Below are 20033 nucleotides of genomic sequence, written 5' to 3'. Positions count from 1 at the left end.
AGACGTGACCTCCATCCTCACATACACTATATTAGCAAAAGTATTGGGACACCTGCCTTTACACGTATATGAACTTTAATGGCATCCCAGTCTTAGTCTGTAGGGTTCAATATTGAGTTGGCCCACCTTTTGCTGCTATAACAGCTTCAACTCTTCTGGGAAAGCTGTTCACAGGGTTTAGGAGTGTGTCTATAAGAATGTTTGACCATTCTTCCAGAAGCGCATTTGTGAGGTCAGGCACTGATGTGGACAAGAAGGTTTTCTATCGAGTTGAGGTCAGGACAGTCAAGTTCCTCTACCCCAAACTTGCTCATCCATGTCTTTATGGACCTTGTTTGTGCGCTGGTGCACAGTCATGTTGGAACAGGAAGGGGCCATCCCCAAACTGTTCCCGCAAAGTTGGAAGCATAAAATTGTTCAAAATGTCTTGCTGTGCTGGTGCCTGAAGGGTTCCCTTCACTGGAACTAAGGGGCCAGGCCCAACCCCTGCAAAGCGACCCCACACCATAATCCTCCCTCCACCAAATAATTTAGACCAGTGCACAAAGCAAGGTCCATAAAGACATGGATGAGCAAGTTTGGAGTGGAGGAACTTGACTAGCCTGCACAGAGTCCTGACCTCACCCAATAGAACACCTTTGGGATGAATTAGAGCAGAGACTGCAAGCCTGACCTTCTTGTCCACATCAGTGCCCGACCTCACAAATGTGCTTCCAGGAGAATGGTCAAACATTCCCATAGACAATATGTCATACAAAACATGTCAATCATGTAAATATTTGATGTGAATATAAAAAGCTGAATGCAAGGTGCAAAATAGTAAAAACAAGACCAGTGATAAAAGCGAGTCACTGAAAAAAGTGAGTTCAAGTGGGGCTGGTAGTCAAAAAAATAGTAATAACAGTCCACCCTTGGAAGGGATTCAGGAGTAAAATGGAACAACCATGATCATAGACAGAACACCGGGGATGGTGTGTCCTTCACCTGGGGTGAGGGGTAAATGCTGGATGTAGTGGGCTCACATGCCAGCGGCAGTGGGTCAATCACACTCAGAAAGCCAAGGCATGGAGCTCCGGTGTAAGACCCTGGAAATCTGACAGAGGAAGATGGCACTGGAACTCAGATTAGATCAATTGGGGTGCAGGCAGTGAATGCAAGGCACTCTCATCAAGAGGAGTATGGAAATGCCCCAGTTGAGATCCATTGGTAAGAAACATGTTTTTTATTTTTTTTTATTTTTAAATAAACCCATCCGTTTTGACGTACACCATGTGGAGGCTTTTTTCCTTTTATCTCTATACTCCTCTGGATGAGAGTGTCTTGCATTCACTGCCTGCACCCCAATTGATCTAATCCGAGTTCCAGTTCCATCTTCCTCTGTGAGATTTCCAGGGTCTTACACCGGAGTTCCATGCCTTGGCTTTCTGAGCGTTTTATCACCGGTCTTGTTTTTCCTATTTTGCACTTTACAATCAACACATTATATTTATATCCAATATTTACATGAGTGACATGTTTTGTATGACATATTGCACTTTATATGTTTCATTGTCACTTTTGTAGCGCTACACTGTCTACCACCAATGTTTGAATATTGTCAATTTTGTGTTAGCTGCTTTATCTATTAGGGTTAGCGCAGTAAAATCACACATTTTTCATTCCCATATACACACTCCTTGTGGACAGCCTTCCCAGAAGCGCTGAAGCTGTTATAGCAGCAAAGAGTGGGCCAACTCAATTTGGAACCCTACGGACTAAGACTGGGATGCCATCAAAGTTCATGTGAGTGTAAAGGCAGGTGTCCCAATACTTTTGGTAATATAGTGTATGCAAATGCTAGATAAAGAGGGGCATACAACAGCAACTTCCATTCATGCCTTTGTTTTATTGGAGAACAGATTTTCAAGAGCTGGCTTAAAGAGTGGCATGTTTTCCAGTGAAATGAGGGCAAAATCAAGCATCACCAAAAGACTGAAGGGTTGTTTTTTTTCAACTCATCAAACCATCAGCTATGCAAACATCAACCCTTGATGAATGAACCATCAGATGGCTCAGGCCATAATTTCATACGGGCAGACCACTGAACATCAATCATCAGAATACAGTGTAGTGCTATACCTGTAGGGACTACTAAGTAGATGACAGGATCCCTCATCAGAGACGCTGCTGATGAGTCATCCAGCCTACCTGGGTCACTCAACCAAACCACATTAAGCCCCTGTACACACGGTCGGACATTCTGCCAACCAAATCCGTCGGATTTTGTCCGACGGATTGTGTCCGAAACTGTTGCATACACACGGTCGGACCCAGTTGTCAGATTTAGCGGTTGCCAAGAACGCGTGACATAAGCCATGTACGGCGGGACTAGAAAAGGGAAGTTCAGCACCACGTCCGGCACCCTTTTGGCTCCTTCTGCTGATCTCGTGTTAGTAGAAGTTTGGGGAGAGGCGATTCGCGCTTTTCACATTAGTGATTCAGATCGCTACTGCTCTTCAGTTTCTGCTTATCTTTGCATATCTGATAATCAGTGCGTGCCGTCATTAAGTATTTGTTTCTCATTGTGAACTATATCTTGGTATAGTACGCTTTGAAAGGCATTTTTTATTGTCTGCTTGCTTCTGCTATTCAGGTCGTTCTTTCAGGCCTTGCTGTTTATCGGTGCTTTCTGGTGTCCGTTCTGACCAGCCGACCGTTTTCAAACCATGTTTCCTCTACGTGCTGTGCAGGGGCTTCGTGTTGGGGTTCTTACTTTGATACAAGCCCAGTCCATGAACAGGGAGGGGAGGCGTTTGTGGACCAAGAATTGGTTGCGCCAGCGTGACCAGTTCTCGCACATGCCTTTGCCCCGTGAGATCCGCGAGAATAATCCTGATGATTTCAGGAATAATCGCCGGATGACGGACCCCGTTTTTCACCGTCTGCTGGCTTTGCTGACCCCTTATATCACCAGGCAGGATACCTGCATGTGGCAAGCCATCACTCCGGAGCAGAGGCTCATCGCCACATTGCGCTACTTGGTGACAGGGAGAAGTTTTCAGGACCTCAAGTTCTCTACATGCATCTCCCCCCAGGCTCTGGGGATCATTATTCCAGAGACCTGTTCTGCCATCATTCAGGTCCTGCAGAAGGACTATATGAAGGTAAGTTTTATCCTTAAATATCACATTCTATGTATTTCATGATTGCTAATGTCTTGCATTTCTTGCCTCATTCCCTAATTACAATCATTGCAATATGCTCTAATTCATATGCTCTGCCCCTTTGTCCTCATGCATATTTGCCTCACTAACTTCCCCACCATGCTCTTCTTGGCCCATAAAACTATAGTCTAGTCACTTAACAATGTCTTTTGGCAGCTCCATAGTATTGCTTTCCCCTAAACACCCCCTAAAATGTCTACAAATGTGATGTGTGTGCTTCAATTCATGCAAAGTGACCTTTTTTTTATTTTTGGAGTTGTGCCAAACTCATTAGTAACCCCCCCTCCCCCCAACTGCTAGCTCAGCTGATAGCAATCTTCTATCTGATGACTTGAGCAAACCCAATACACACTATACCTACCTTTTTCATGATCACATTTATGGACGAATTCACCAAAGCATGTAGTGTAAGGGCCTGCCTCAATACTTTCAAATGCTATTTTTATTTTTTTAACACATTAATTTTCTTGCTATGTAATAGTAGAATGTAAAAATGTGCTTCCATTTTGTTATTATGACACTTCTTACCTGTCCGGTGGGCTGTCAATAGTGTAACTAAGGAGGGGCTTCCCAAAGTATCACACATTATTTAGGCATTCAGCTCTCAATCAAGTGGAGAGGGTTACCTGTCCTAAACATCCCCCCTCATTTTTTAGCAAGGGCCCATCATATGGGGGGGGGGGGGGGGTGATGACTCTCATAAGGAGACCTTATACTTTAGGCTTTAAATACTCATTTCCCAAAATGTTAGAAGAATTTTGACCAAAAATGTGGGTGTCTAATCTGCTTGCAATGTTGATTTGTCAAATTACTAATTGTTGTACTTGTTTCACTACACAGTGTCCTTCAACGCCACAGGAATGGCAGACTGTGGCCTCCCACTTTGCCATTTTTTTTAAGTTGTGCCTTTTTCACCAACAGTGCAAACCCAAGTTCAGAGCGAGATGAGGGGACAGTCTCTTCTTCAGATAATCTTATTATGTTGTGGGTCTGCTACACACACACCTTGTTTTTGTTAACTAATGTATGTAGTGAATTACTGGCCAAAATCGTGCTAATTTTCAGCACCATGGCAGGAAAATGGCATGATTGTCCAAATTTACACCTCACTCTGTTTTTTTTTTTACTAAAGGCACATCCACTATGCACTACAAGTGCACTGCAAAAGTTCACCTGAAACTGCACTTGGAGTGCAAAGTGGAGTTGCCTTTATTAAATCACACTCCTTCTCAGAACAAACTAAAATTTGACTACAAATACATTTTATGCGCAATGAAAAAGGAAGCCACACATTGTTGAGAATTCAACTTTTTAATACAAGCACATTCACATGTGCGTTTCGAAAAGGTTTTTTTTTTTTTTGAAAAAAAACGAGTTTATTGGTAAATGGCACAGTAGACAAAAAAGGGAATTACAGTTTATGGTACATTCGGCAATTAAAAATATGAACAATCGGGAGCGGCACCTGCACATCAAAAAATACAGGACCGATCCATTAAAACTATGTCGTCATACATGGGTAAGTACTACAGCTGTGCTGCATATCAAATAGAGAAGCAGGAGAAGAACTCCTATCACATGAAAATACATCAATCGCATAGAGCGCCCATGAGGGTCTCAGCACGTCAATAGATCAATTCCCACAAGTATCTGGGTCATTAAGCCAACGGTCCCAGATCTTATTAAATTTGTTTGGGCACCCCCTGTGTGCATATATGACCTTCTTCAACGGCAAAGTTGAATTAACCTCAGCCACCCAAGCCCTAAGTGTCGGGGGTTTCCGACCGCATCCATAACCGGGCAATTAACTTCCTAGCACTGAACAGTGTTTCTTGGATGAAAATAACAATTGAGGGTTCCGCCGGGACGCCCAGCTCCAGGCCTAATAAACAAGTTTTGGGGTCCACCTGAAGGGGGGAGCCCATATGGTCATGGAGGAATTGAATCACTTGCAGCCAGAAGGCCTGGACGTCCGGACAGGACCACATCAAATGGTAAAAGGAGCATGGGATACTCCCACAATGTGGACACCCCGGTTCTAGGGAGGGTCTGTATTTGCGAATTCTGGCTGGTGTAAGATAGGATTTGTGTAGGATGTACAGTTGAGTTAGTCTGTCAGTTATCCTAGGGAAAACTTGCTTAACCCTATCTAAGATCTCCTCCCACTCCTCCCCCCCAAGCGGGCCCACGTCCTCCTCCCACCTGTATCTTGCCACCTCTGTAAGTCCAGCTACAGCACGTCTTCTAAGGGAGTCGTATAGTGTCGATATTAGTTTCGTGGGCTCCTCTCCAATTATAATACCCACAACCGATAGTTCTTGAGGATCCGGGAACCCCCCCTCAAATTGAGCCCGAAAGGGCATGGGATAGCTGCGCAAAACGAAAAATCATATGCGGGGGGATCCCGAACTCCCTCTGCAGCGTCTGGAAATTACGTACCCCCAACGGGGTGACGACCTGGTACAGGTATACCACCCCTCTGGAGGCCCAGAGACCCGCACCCGGTAGCTCCCAAAGTTCCCGCAACTGAGAGTTGTACCACAGGGGTGTATGGGAGTGCACCCAGTCTGCACCCAACATCTTTTGTGCAATGCCCCATATCCGTCTATGCTGAACCAGCAAGGGGGCATAACTCTTCACTCTCCTGTCAGACTCCTTCCCCCTAAACAGAACCTGAAGGGGAGAATGGGCACAGCTATTAGGCATTCCACATAGCAGTGCTTGATATCTGGAAACATCCGCTTTGTGCAGGTGAAAGAAGTGGGAGAGCTGGGCCGCAATGTAATAGGCGTGGAAGTCGGAGAGTGCAGCTCCCCCCATATTGGTAGGATTCTTAAGCGTATTCCAGGCCAACTTATGTCTGCCGGAGCCCCAGACAAAGGAATTAAGAATAGTATCTATGGTTTTAAAATATTTAAGGGGGATAAGAGTAGAAGCCTGCCAGAATTTGTAGAGGAACTTGGGGAGAAGAATCATTTTAATTAAATTTATCCTTCCCATTACACCAAGGGGGAGTCTAGCCCATGATTGAGTTTTAGATTTCAAATACGATATCAGGGGTTCGATATTATGAACTATATAATCGGAGGGATCCCTAGTAATCTGGACTCCTAGATACTGAATGGAGGCCACCCTGCGCAACGGAAGGGAGGTCTCGTCCCGCCCCGGCGGAGAGAGGTCAATGGGGAGAATTTGCGACTTTGACCAATTAATAGTAAGGCCCGAGTGTTTACCAAAGTCTTCGATAGTATTAAGAGCCGCTCTTAGGGATGGCCCCTCATCCTCGAGGTACAGGAGCATATCGTCCGCGTACATGCTCACCGTCTCTATGATGGACCCTACTCTAAGGCCCCTAATATGTGCGTTGGATCTGAGGGAGATAGCCAGCGGTTCCACTGCCAGGGCGTATAAGAGCGGGGACAGGGGGCACCCCTGTCTGGTCCCCCGCCCTAGGGGAAACGGCCCCGACAGGCATCCGTTTACCGCCACACGTGCCTCCGGTGAGAAATATAATATCTGAACCCACTTTAAAAAATTTGGTCCGAACCCAAATCGTCGAAGGCATTCCCATAGATATCCCCACTCCACCGAATCAAATGCCTTGGCCGCGTCTAACGCCACTACGGACCTAGTTCCTCCATTTTCATGAAAGGCTTGTAGGTTCATATGGAGTCTGCGGATGTTCATCGCCGTGTTTTTACCGGGCATGAAACCAGTCTGGTCTGGGTGAATAAGGGACAAGATATGGGTGCATAACCGGGCCGCTAGTACTTTGGCTAAGATTTTTATGTCCACCTGCAACAATGAAATTGGGCGATATGAATCAGGGCGATGTGGATCTTTACCTGGCTTGGGGATAACTATAATTGTCGCTTGTCGTAAAGTATCTGGGAGGGAGTCGGATTCAAAAAGGTATTTGTATAAATTTAGTAGCTCAGGGGCCAAAACGTCAGAATACGCTGCGTAAAAATCTAATGGTAAACCATCATGCCCTGGGGCCTTGGCCGGTGCTAAGGAGGACAGCGCCAGTTCAACCTCCTCAAGCGAAATCGGAGCTTCCAAATCTGTGATCTGGGCCACCGATAGCTGAGGGAAGAGAACATTCAGTAGAAACGCCCGGGTCTCCTGAGGCGTGACCTCCACACGAGAGGTGTAGAGGTCAGCATAGTAAGATCGGAACATCTCGGCGACGCTCCCCGGGTCATAGACAAGAGCTCCGCTCTCATCCACCAGAGATACCACTACCGGCGGCCTCGCATCCTGATGGGCAAGGTATGCCAACAGTTTACCAGCTCTCTCACCCTGCTCAAATATCCGCTGCCGCGTAAAAAAATGTTTTCGTTTGGCCTGTTCAAAGTGCAGTTGGTCTAAAACACGGGTTTGGAGCTTGAGAGCCGAGACGCTCTCCTCACTGGGGTGCATTGCGAATTCTCGGGTGACAACCTCCAGCTGCTCCTCCGCCTGACTGATCAGTAGACATGTGCAGAGTAAAATATTTCGTTTCGGAATTTCGTTTTCGTCCGAAAACTTAATTTATTTAGTTACTCCCGAAATTCGTTTTTATTTATTTCGTTTTTCGTTCAAAAATTGCATTCGTCCGAAAATCCACATGAATTACGGTCGAATCTGTCTTGGAAGGCTTATGGTGTCTGTTGAATGTATAAAGAAGATTCGACGGAGCTAACTATATAGCATACTTTAGAACCCTATTAAAGTCTATGGGACTCCAACGTTCAAAATCTAAAGTGCTAATTTTAAAGGCTAATTTGCAAGTTACTGTCCTAAAAAGTGTTTGGGGACCCGGGTCCTGCCCCAGGGGACATGTATCAATGCAAAAAAAAGTTTGAAAGTCATTGATAAAAAATAAAAAAAAAAAAAAAATAAAAGCGTGGGGGTCCCCCAAATTCAATTACCAGGCCCTTCAGGTCTGGTATGGATATTAAGGGGAACCCCGCGTCAAATTTTAAAAAAAATTGACGTGGGGTTCCCCCTAAAAATCCATACCAGACCCTTTATCCGAGCACGCAACCTGGCAGGCCGCAGGAAAAGAGGGGTGGACGAGAGAGCGGCCCCCCCTCCCTCCTGAACCGTACCAGGCCACATGCCCTCAACATTGGGAGGATGCTTTGGGGGTCTGTGACCCCTCAAAGCACCTTGTCCCCATGTTGATGAGGACAAGGGCCTCATCCCCACAACCCTGGCCGGTGGTTGTGGAGGTCTGTGGGCGGGGGGCTTATCAGAATCTGGAAGCCCCCTTTAACAAGGGGACCCCCAGATCCCGCCCCCCCCCCCTGTTTGAAATGGTAAGGGGGTACAAAAGTACCCCTACCATTTCACAAAGAAAGTGTAAAAAATGGTTAAATAAAACAAACACACTTTTGAAAAATTCCTTTATTAAAAATAAAAAAATTAAAAAAAGATTCCAGCGGCGGTAATCCACTCTTGCTATCCAGCGACGGACGATCATCTCTCCAGCGATGTCTCATCTCATCCAGCGCAGCGATCCTCCATCCTTCTTCTGTCTCCTCCACGGAGACACTGCAGGCATTCCGGCGGCTGACGTTTCTTATATACGGAGGGCGGGGCCACCCGTCACCTGACCCCGCCCCCCTCTGACGCAAGGGGAAACCCGGGGTTCCCCGTGACGTATGGGTGACCCCGCCCCCCTCTGATGTAACGGAAACCTGCCTGTGTTACATCAGAGGGGTGCGGGTCACCCCTACGTCACAGGGAACCCCGGGTTTCCCCTTGCGTCAGAGGGGGGCGGGGAATTTTTCAAAAGTGTGTTTGTTTTATTTAACCATTTTTTACACTTTCTTTGTGAAATGGTAGGGGTACTTTTGTACCCCCTTACCATTTCAAACAGGGGGGGGCGGGATCTGGGGGTCCCCTTGTTAAAGGGGGCTTCCAGATTCTGATAAGCCCCCCGCCCGCAGACCTCCACAACCACCGGCCAGGGTTGTGGGGATGAGGCCCTTGTCCTTATCAACATGGGGACAAGGTGCTTTGAGGGGTCACAGACCCCCAAAGCATCCTCCCAATGTTGAGGGCATGTGGCCTGGTACGGTTCAGGAGGGAGGGGGGGCCGCTCTCTCGTCCCCCCCTCTTTTCCTGCGGCCTGCCAGGTTGCGTGCTCGGATAAAGGGTCTGGTATGGATTTTTAGGGGGAACCCCACGTCAATTTTTTTTTTAATTTGATGCGGGGTTCCCCTTAATATCCATACCAGACCTGAAGGGTCTGGTTATGGATATTTAGGGGGAACCCCACGTCAAATTTTTTCTTAAATTTGAGGCAGGGTTCCCCTTAATATCCATACCAGACCTGAAGGGCCTGGTAATTGAATTTGGGGGACCCCCACGCTTTTTTTTAAATTTATTTATTTATTTTTTTATCAATGACTTTCAATGAGTGTTCTCTGTATTACGGAGCCGACAATTCATAATAGCTGCGAGTGATTTTAAAGGACTTTTTTTCCTGCATAAATTACACTTTGTGCAGGGACAATTCTAAGCACGGGAAACATGCGCCCCTTCACAGGCATACTATAGACAACCCCCCCCCTACGAAATTTAAAGGAATATTACACTTTTATTGTTTCACTTTAATCATTATTAAAATCACTGCTCCCGAAAAAACGGCCGTTTTTAAAACTTTTTTTTGCATTGATACATGTCCAGTAACTTGCAGAATCTTTTCTCTCTGTCAAATCTTTTTTCTCTGTCGAATATTTTCTCTATATAATCTTGGACTAATAGAGGTAAGGTTAAGCACATTCGACCACAGGTTCTATAGACACAGATTGTTGTCAGAGTCATGTCGAATCTCCTATTCCAGGGGTAATGAATTAAAATTCAAGGAGGTCCGGTCGCCAAAATTTTCTTTGGCCCGAGGTCCGAATCTGAAGTCTGCGCTATGACTCAGAAAGATTGTAGTCACTGTATATCTATCAAAAACATGAGAAATGTACAATTTCCTTAGCATTTCAACAATATTTATTGTCAAGTTTCAGTTACAATATTAAACATGTGGACAGTTGGAACTAGGATAGCTTTACATTTGCTCTTGTCTTTGTAAGGAAAACAAACAACTATTTTTAACAAAAAAAACATGGAAGCAAATCCATAACTCTTTAACCACTTGCCGACCGCCTCACGCCGATGTACGTCGGCAGAATGGCACGGGCAGGCATAAGCACGTACATGTACGTGATTTGCCTCCCGCGGGTCGGGGGCCCGATCGGGCCCCCGCCCGGTGCCTGCGGCGGTCGGTTTTCGTTCGGGAGCGATCCCGGACGAGGGGACGGCCATTCATTCATGGCCACCCCCTCGCGATCGCTCCCGACGAATGGAAATCCTCGGTGACATCACTTCCTCTCTTGTAATGTAAACACAGGAGAGGAAGTGATGTATTCTCTCCTCCGTGTCGGTATTTTTCGTTCCGACACGGAGGAGAGCGGATCAGTGAGTTGCACCAACACATCCCACACACAGTAGAACATGCCAGGCACACTCACACCCCCCCTTTACCCCCCGATCACCCCCCCAATTACCCCTGCCCCCCCAGTCACAGTGACACCAATGTCATTTTTTTTTTTTTTTTTTTTTGCATTGGTGTCATTTGTGACTGTAATAACTGTTAGGGCAGTTAGGGTTAGCCCCCTTTAGTTCTAATGTACCCCCCTAACCCCCCCAATAAAGGTTTAACCCCGTGATCACCCCCCGTCGCCAGTGTCACTAAGGCTGGGTTCACATTGCAGCGGTTTATGAGAACGAATGTGATTCGCACCGCACTGCAGTGCAAATCACATCCGATCTCTGTGCGATTCGAGTTCAGCCATTCGCCGCACCCGCCGCACCCGCCACACCCGCCGCACCCGCCGCAAATTCGCACGGGACCCTTTTTTTGGCCCGCAGCAGAATCGGATCGCATGGGTGTTCACACCATGCGATCCGAGTTTGCAGATCGCACTGCGATATGCGAACTGATCTGGGGGTGTCAGTAACATTTCACTGACACTCCCAGCAGTTCGCATAGGGCAGTGTGAACTGCCGCCTGGAGGCATGCGATGCGGGAACCCGCCGCGGATTCGCGGCGTTCCCGCATCGCTCCAGTGTGAACCCAGCCTAATAAGCGATCATTTTTCTGATCGCCGTATTAGTGTCACAGGTGACGCTAGTTAGGCAGGTAGGTATTTAGGTTCGCCGCAGCTTTTTATAGCGCTAGGGACCCCCATATACTACCGCATAAAGCCCCCTGATTGCCCCCTAGTTAACCCTTTCACCAGTGATCACCATATAACTGTTACAGGTGACGCTGGTTGGTTAGTTATTTTTTTATAGTTTCAGGGCACCCGCCATTTATTACCTAATAAAGGTTTAACCCCCTGATCACCCGGCAGGTGTCATTTGTGACTAATAACTGTTAGGGCAGTTAGGGTTAGCCCCCTTTAGTTCTAAGGTACCCCCCTAACCCCCCCAATAAAGGTTTAACCCCGTGATCACCCCCCGTCGCCAGTGTCACTAAGGCTGGGTTCACATTGCAGCGGTTTATGAGAACGGATGTGATTCGCACCGCACTGCAGTGCAAATCACATCCGATCTCTGTGCGATTCGAGTTCAGCTATACAGATAGTATGGCTGAATTCGTGTCGCACCCGCCGCACCCGCCGCAAACTCGCACGGGACCCTTTTTTTGGTCCGCAGCAGAATCGGATCGCATGGGTGTTCACACCATGCGATCCAAGTTTGCAGATCGCACTGCGATATGCGAACTGATCTGGGGGTGTCATTAACATTTCACTGACACTCCCAGCAGTTCGCATAGGGCAGTGTGAACTGCCGCCGGGAGGCATGCGATGCGGGAACCCGCCGCGCATTCGTGGCGTTCCCGCATCGCTCCAGTGTGAACCCAGCCTAATAAGCGATCGTTTTTCTGATCGCTGTATTAGTGTCACAGGTGACGCTAGTTAGGCAGGTAGGTATTTAGGTTCGCCGCAGCTTTTTATAGCGCCAGGGACCCCCATATACTACCGCATAAAGCCCCCTGATTGCCCCCTAGTTAACCCTTTCACCAGTGATCACCATATAACTGTTACAGGTGACGCTGGTTGGTTAGTTATTTTTTTATAGTTTCAGGGCACCCGCCATTTATTACCTAGTCTCACTAGTGTACCCCTAAATTTAGGGGTGTCTACTTTCTAAAATGGGGTCATTTGGGGGGGGGGGTTTGTGCCATCTTGGCATTTTATGGCCTTCAAAACTGTAACGCCCTTAGAAAGCCTGAAGGCGGTGCTTGGTTTTTGGGGCCCCGTACGCGGCTAGGCTCCCAAAAAGTCCCACATATGTGGTATCCCCGTACTCAGGAGAAGCAGCAGAATTTATTTTGGGGTGTCATTTCACATATGCCCATGGCATGCGTGAGCAATATATCATTTAGTGACAACTTTGTGAAAAAAAAAAAAAGTTTGTAATTTTCCCGCAACTTGTGGCAAAATATAAAATATTCCATGGACTCAACATGCCTCTCAGCAAATAGCTTGGGGTGTCTACTTTCTAAAATGGGGTCATTTGTGGGGGTTTTGTGCCATCTTGGCATTTTATGGCCTTCAAAACTGTAATAGGTAGTGAGAAGTGAACTCAAAAAATTACGCCCTTAGAAAGCCTGAAGGCGGTGCTTGGTTTTCGGGGCCCCGTACGCGGCTAGGCTCCCAAAAAGTCCCACATATGTGGTATCCCCGTACTCAGGAGAAGCAGCAGAATTTATTTTGGGGTGTCATTTCACATATGCCCATGGCATGCATGAGCAATATATCATTTAGTGACAACTTTGTGAAAAAAAAAAAAAAAAAAAAAAGTTTGTAATTTTCCCGCAACTTGTGGCAAAATATAAAATATTCCATGGACTCAACATGCCTCTCAGCAAATAGCTTGGGGTGTCTACTTTCTAAAATGGGGTCATTTGTGGGGGTTTTGTGCCATCTTGGCATTTTATGGCCTTCAAAACTGTAATAGGTAGTGAGGCGTGAAATCAAAAATTTACGCCCTTAGAAAGCCTGAAGGCGGTGCTTGGTTTTCGGGGCCCTGTACGCGGCTAGGCTCCCAAAAAGTCCCACATATGTGGTATCCCCGTACTCAGGAGAAGCAGCAGAATTTATTTTGGGGTGTCATTTCACATACGCCCATAGCATGTGTGAGCAATATATCATTTAGTGACAACTTTGTGTAAAAAAAAAAAAAAATTTTTTTTTTGTCATTATTCAATCGCTTGAGGCAAAAAAATAAAATATTCAATGGGCTCAACATGCCTCTTATCAATTTCCTTAGGGGGTCTACTTTCCAAAATGGGGTCATTTGGGGGGGTTTTGTACTGCCCTGTCATTTTAGCACCTCAAGAAATGAGATAGGCAGTCGTAAACTAAAAGCTGCGTAAATTCCAGAAAACGTACCTTAGTTTGTAGATGTGACAACTTTTGCGCAAACCAATAAATATACAATTATTGACTTTTTTTTTACCAAAGACATGTGGCTGAATACATTTTGGCCTAAATGTATGACTAAAATTGAGTTTATTGGATTTTTCTAATAACAAAAAGTAGAAAATATCATTTTTTTTCAAAATTTGCGGTCTTTTTACGTTTATATCGCAAAAAATAAAAATCGCAGAGGCAATCAAATACCATCAAAAGAAAGCTCTATTTGTGGGAAGAAAAGGACGCAAATTTTGTTTGGGTACAACATTGCATGACCGCGCAATTACCAGTTAAAGCAGCGCAGTGCCAAAGTGTAAAAAGACCTCTGGTCATTTACCAGCAAAATGGTCCGGTCTGAAAGTGGTTAATAAAACATAAAAAGCACATCCATTTTTCAAGTAAAAGAAGCACCTTCTGACTTTATTTCAATTTTTTAACACCCAAAAAACTTTCCTGTCTAGTGAGAAAAATGGGATTTTGATTGTCCTGCCAGTAGTTTGAATCTTGGCTTAAATTGAGTTACTGCCATTCTCATGCACATATGTAGGTGCTCATTGGTGAGCCTGGAACGATACTTTGTTTTAATAATGTTCATAGTAGAGAAAGCTGACTCACAGCTGTATGTAGATCCAAACATGGTCAAGGTGTGTAGTGCTACCTTGATTAGACAAGGGAAATCAGTCTCAGGCACAGTCTGTAGCCAGAAGTTAGCCGGATCAGTTCCTTCAAAGTGCTCTCTTAGTGCGACATTTGTTTGCAGGTCAATCATTTCTGTCTGTAGAGATCCCTCATGTGCCCACTTGAAGGTCTGCATCACCTCCTTTGAAAACACTCTGACATCTTTAATGAGGAATGGATTGTGAATGAACAGGAGGATCTGATGTCCAAGACTGAAGCTATCAAACCTTTTACTGAAGTTTCCAATGAGTTTATTTATGAAGTCAACAAAAGGAGAAACATCTCTCTTTCCTTGAATCTGTTCTTTCACCTTTGTGAAATGCAAGCACTCTCCTTGCAGATCTTCCTTGAACAAATCCAGTTTTCTCTGGAAGGAGCGGACAGCGGTCATCAAATCACAGATGGAATTGTTCTTGCCTTGGAGCTTTACATTGAGTTCATTAAGGTGTGATGTTATGTCCACTAGGAAAGCGATATTTTCCATTGTGCTTTCATCTTGTAAAAACAGTGAAAACTGTCTTGCTTTCTGACTTTTGAGTTGCACTAAGAAAGCTGCTACTTCAGTTCGAATGGACCAAAAGCGTTCCAATACATTGCCTTTACTTAGCCATCTAACATTGTTGTGAAGTAAAAGGTCATTTGCATTTGCCTCAACTTCTTTAAGAAACTCTCTTAGTAAACGATGTTGATGGGATGAGGATACTCTGAGGAAGTTGATGAGTTTCATCATCGTGTCCATGATTTCTGCAAACTTGTCCGATAGAATGGCACACAGGACAGTCTGGTGAATAATGCAGTGGTAAGAAATAAGGTCAGGGTTGTCCTCTTTCAGTCGTGCCACAGCTCCTCTCTCCTTTCCTACCATGGCAGGGGCACCATCTGTGGTAACCGAGACCACCTTTTTCAGATCGATCTTCCTCTTTCTCAGAATCTCCTTAATGGCCTCATATATGTCTTGTCCTCTTGTGTGCGTCTCAAGTGGTGTTACACCTAACAGGTCCTCACAAAGTTCTTTTGTTTCTTTGTGAAAAAATCTTACATACACCAAAAGCTGGGCATTATCAGTTATATCCGTTGATTCATCAATGGCTAAAGAAATGCATACTGCACTCTGAATCGCTGCATCAAGTTGTCCCAAAACATCCTCTGTTAATATTTCAGTCTTTTTTGTTGCTGTTGACGCTGACAGTGGGATCTGGTTGATTTTTCCACACAGCTCATCTTTTTGTTTACCCTCAAGGAAAGTTTCAGCAACAGCATTCAAACACTCCTTTACAAATGTACCATTGGTAAATGGTCTTTTGTGTTGCCCCAAAATCCATGCTACTTTAAGTGAACATTCATTTGCACGCTGCTGGGCTGTAAATGAATGTGAGAGGACTTTGGTAGATCTGTCATACTGGGCTTTCAGTTCCGTTATTTTACGTGCCCTTACCTCAGAATGCTGTGGATATATTTGCGCAAACGAGCTGTGTTTTGTTTCGTAGTGACGCTTCACATTGCTACTTTTTATTAATGCCACGGTTTCGCAACAAATCAGACAAACTGGTTTTAAACTTCCCACAGGAAGAATGAACCTATATTGGTCTGTCCATTCATCTTTGAAGACTCGGTTTTCAGTGTCTACCTTCCTTTTCTTGGCACAAGCCATGCTCTCGGTCACTTTTGCTACGGTTTCCTCCACACACTTTGGTAATATTCTGTAAATGTAAATGTCCCCATTAGTTTTCCCTCTTACATCAGTTGCCCCTATTAGAGTAAGGCCACGTACACACGGGCGGATTGTCTGTCCAACTTAGTCCGCTGAACCGTGTTTCAGCGGACAATCCGCTCGTGTGTGGGCTTCAGCTGACTTTTTCAGCGGACAGTCTGACGGACTAAGTCTTTCGGAATTTCCGTAATTTTGTCCGTCCAAACTTGGTTTCAGCGGACAATCCGCTCGTGAGTAGGCTAGTTCGACGGACTAAGTTTGGCACATGCTCAGAAAGGATTTACACGGCGAAGGTTGCATTGCAGTGTATTGGACGTCGAATTTCTCGTCCCGTCTTACATGCCGTACACGTCATCGCGCAAGCTTTCAGCGGACTGTCTGTTCATCGTGTGTGGTCAAGTCCGTTCATTCAAAAGTTGAACGGACTGTCTGTCGGATTGTCTGACGAACTTAGTTGGGCGGATAATCCGCCCGTGTGTACGCAGCCTAATTCATTAATTCATTGCCCCATCAGACTACCCCCAAAATAAGTTGCCAAAGGCAGACTACTCTCTTATATCAGGCATTCTTGTCAGAGTGCCCACTTACATCAGGTTTCTGCAATGGAAAGCCCCCTTACAGCTGGTGTCTCCCATCAGTGTGCCCCCTTATACAATTTGTCACCATCAGAGTGCCCCATTATATAAAGGTGCCCTCTTACATAGGGTGTCCACATCAGCGTGCCCCCTTACATTAGATGTCACCATACGTGTGCCTCCTTACATCAGGTGTCCCCACCAGATCAGATGTGCCCATCTGATTGCACTTTAAATTAGGTGTGTTCTTCACAGTGCCCCTTTACATCAATTGTCCCCATCACCGTGCTCTTACATCAGGTGCCCCCATCACAGTGCCCCTTTACATCAGTCGTTCCCACCACAGTGCCCCTTTACATCGGGTGCCCCATCACAGTGCCCCTTTACATCAGGTGCCCCCATCACAGTGCCCCTTTACATCAGATGTCCCCATCACAGTGCTTCTTTAAATCAAGTGTCCTCATCACAGTGCCCCTTTACATCGGGTGTCCCAATCACAGTGCCCCTTTACATCGGGTGTCCCAATCACAGTGCCCTTTACATCTGGTGTCCCCATCACAGTGCCCGTTTACATCGGGTGTCCCCATCACAGTGCCCCTTTACATCGGGTGCCCCATCACAGTGCCCCTTTACATCAGGTGCCCCCATCACAGTGCCCCTTTACATCAGATGTCCCCATCACAGTGCTTCTTTAAATCAAGTGTCCTCACCACAGTGCCCCTTTACATCGGGTGTCCCAATCACAGTGCCCCTTTACATCGGGTGTCCCAATCACAGTGCCCCTTTACATCGGGTGTCCCCATCACAGTGCCCCTTTACATCGGGTGTCCCCATCACAGTGCCCCTTTACATCAAGTGTCCCCATCACAGTGCCCCTTTACATCGGGTGTCCCCATCCCAGTGCCCCTTTACATCGGGTATCCCCATCCCAGTGTCCCTTTACATCGGGTGTCCCCATCACAGTGCCCCTTTACATCGGGTGTCCCCATCACAGTGCCCCTTTACATCGGGTGTCCCCATCACAGTGCCCCTTTACATCGGGTGTCCCCATCCCAGTGCCCCTTTACATCGGGTGTCCCCATCACAGTGCCCCTTTACATCGGGTGTCCCCATCACAGTGTCCCTTTACATCAGTCGTCCCCATCATAGTGCCCCTTTAAATCGGGTGTCCCCATCACAGTGCCCCTTTACATCGGGTGTCCCAACCACAGTGCCCCTTTACATCGGGTGTCCCCATCACAGTGCCCCTTTACATCGGGTGTCCCCATTACAGTGCCCCTTTACATCGGGTGCCCCCATCACAGTGCCCCTTTACATCGGGTGCCCCCATCACAGTGCCCCTTTACATCAGTCGTCCCCATCACAGTGCCCCTTTACATCGGGTGTCCCCATCACAGTGCCCCTTAACAAAATGTGCACATCAGGGTGTCCCTTAACATAAAATAAGGGTCATGCTGATGGGCACATTTTATATTAAGGGGCACTCTGATGGACAACAAAATGTGCCCCTTAACTTAAAATTTGCCCATCAAAGTGGCCCTTTTAATATAAAATGTACCCATCAGTGTTGCTCTTAAAATAAAATATGCCCATCAGCATGCCCCTTAACATGAAATAAGGGTCACACTGATGGGCGCCTATTATGTTAGGAGGCACTCTGATGGACAAATTTTATTTTAAGGGGCATGCTGGTGGGTATATTTTTAATGTGCACATCGATGGGCATATTTTGTAAGGCACATTTTGTTGTGCCCCTTAACAAAATATGCCCATCGATGTGCACATTAAAAATATACCCATCAGCGTGCCCCGTAAAATTAAATTTGTCCATCAGAGTACCCCTTAACATAAAAGGTGCCCATCAGCGTGACCCTTATTTTATGCTAAAGGGCACTCTGATGAACACATTTTATTTTAAGGGGCATGCTGATGGGTATATTTGTAATTTGCACAATGCTGGGCTTTTTTTGTAAGGGGCATGCTGATGGGTATATTTGTAATTTGCACAATGCTGGGCTTTTTTTGTAAGGGGCACGCTGATGGATATATTTTTAAGTGCACACTGATGGGCATATTTTGTTAAGGCGCACCTTAACAAAACATGCAAATCAGTGTGCACATAAAAAATATATCCATCAGCGTGCTCCTTACAAAAAAAGCCCAGCATTGTGCAAATTACAAATATACCCATCAGCATGCCCCTTACAAAAAAAGCCCAGCCTTGTGCAAATGACAAATATACCCATCACCATGCCCCTTACAAAAAAGCCCAGCATTTTGCAAATTACCAATATACAAATACAGTCATGATCACTATGTGCCCACATACCTCAACTGCAGGAGGGCACAACAGAAGCTGCCTCAAGGAGTCGGAGAGCCAGGACCCGGGAATTCGGAACCGCGGGCAGCATGGGGGGCGGAGCGCGCACGTGACGTCACACCCCCTACTATCTGTGAGCGTGCGTGTCTTCAGCCCTGAGACACGGCCAGGAGCAGGGGGCGGGCGCATGCGCACAGCGTCACTGGTTGCTAGGGAAACCCGCGGTCCCAGCAAACCAGTGATTGCTGTCATTTAATATGCTGGCGGCATAGCGGTCCGGGCGGAAGCCCTGCTCGGTCCGGACTCGGACCGCGGGCCGCCATTTGATGACGGCTGTCCTATTCTATATCGAACTGTTGTAAAAATGAAAACGAAAATAAAGCATTTATTTATGTCGGATCTTTCGTTTTTCGGCTTTTGTGCTTTCGTTATTGTTTGTCAAAACGAAAACGAAAATAGCTGAAATTCGGACGAAAATGCATTCGGACGAAAACGAATGCACATGTCTACTGATCAGCATTTTAGAGGAACATTTTAATCTATTAATCCGCCTTATCATAATGGATCGTGCATGAATTTTGAATGCCTCCCAGACACTGCCACCCGCTGCTGTCCCCCTATTAGTGGCAAAAAAGTGACTCCACTCCTCAGCCAGGTCATCCCGCTCCCCTAGCGCCTTCAGCCAAAAAGGATTAAGGCGCCAGACCCGAGGTCCCGCCTGCTGTGTCAGCAAAAGGGTAGCCCAACAGGGAGCATGATCTGACAGGGATCTCGCATGAAACCCTGCATCCTCCAGCTGAGGAAGGAGGACGTTTGATGCCAAAACATAATCTATGCGAGACATAGTAGAGTGTGTAGCTGAGAAGCATGTGTAAGCCCGGGTCGTGGGGTACCTATGCTGCCAGACATCAGTCAGCGAGAACTCCCTAAGGGTGCGACACAGTCTAGACCCTATCTGGGTCGCAGGGGCAGAGCCACCCTGCAGCCTGTCCATGTGCGGGTTGAGGGCGACGTTAAAGTCCCCGAGCCATATGGCAGGGGTATCAGGGTAGTGGGTCATATAGGAAAGTCCCTCAG

The 20033-nt window shown here is 46.4% G+C and overlaps 1 protein-coding gene across 2 annotated transcripts in view; it reads right to left on the bottom strand.

The window, feature by feature from the left end:
• Positions 1-20033, bottom strand: part of LOC143934090 (sulfotransferase 2B1-like) — a 94225-nt gene that overhangs the window by 43785 nt on the left and 30407 nt on the right. The window lies entirely within an intron of this gene.

This window comes from Lithobates pipiens, unplaced genomic scaffold (genome assembly GCF_037356315.1).
Source record: "Lithobates pipiens isolate NorthernLeopardFrog02 unplaced genomic scaffold, aLitPip1_a1.2 Scaffold_27, whole genome shotgun sequence".
Lineage (NCBI taxonomy): Eukaryota > Metazoa > Chordata > Amphibia > Anura > Ranidae > Lithobates > Lithobates pipiens.
Note: the sequence above shows the minus strand (reverse complement) of the source record. Positions and strands in the feature narration are given on the sequence as shown.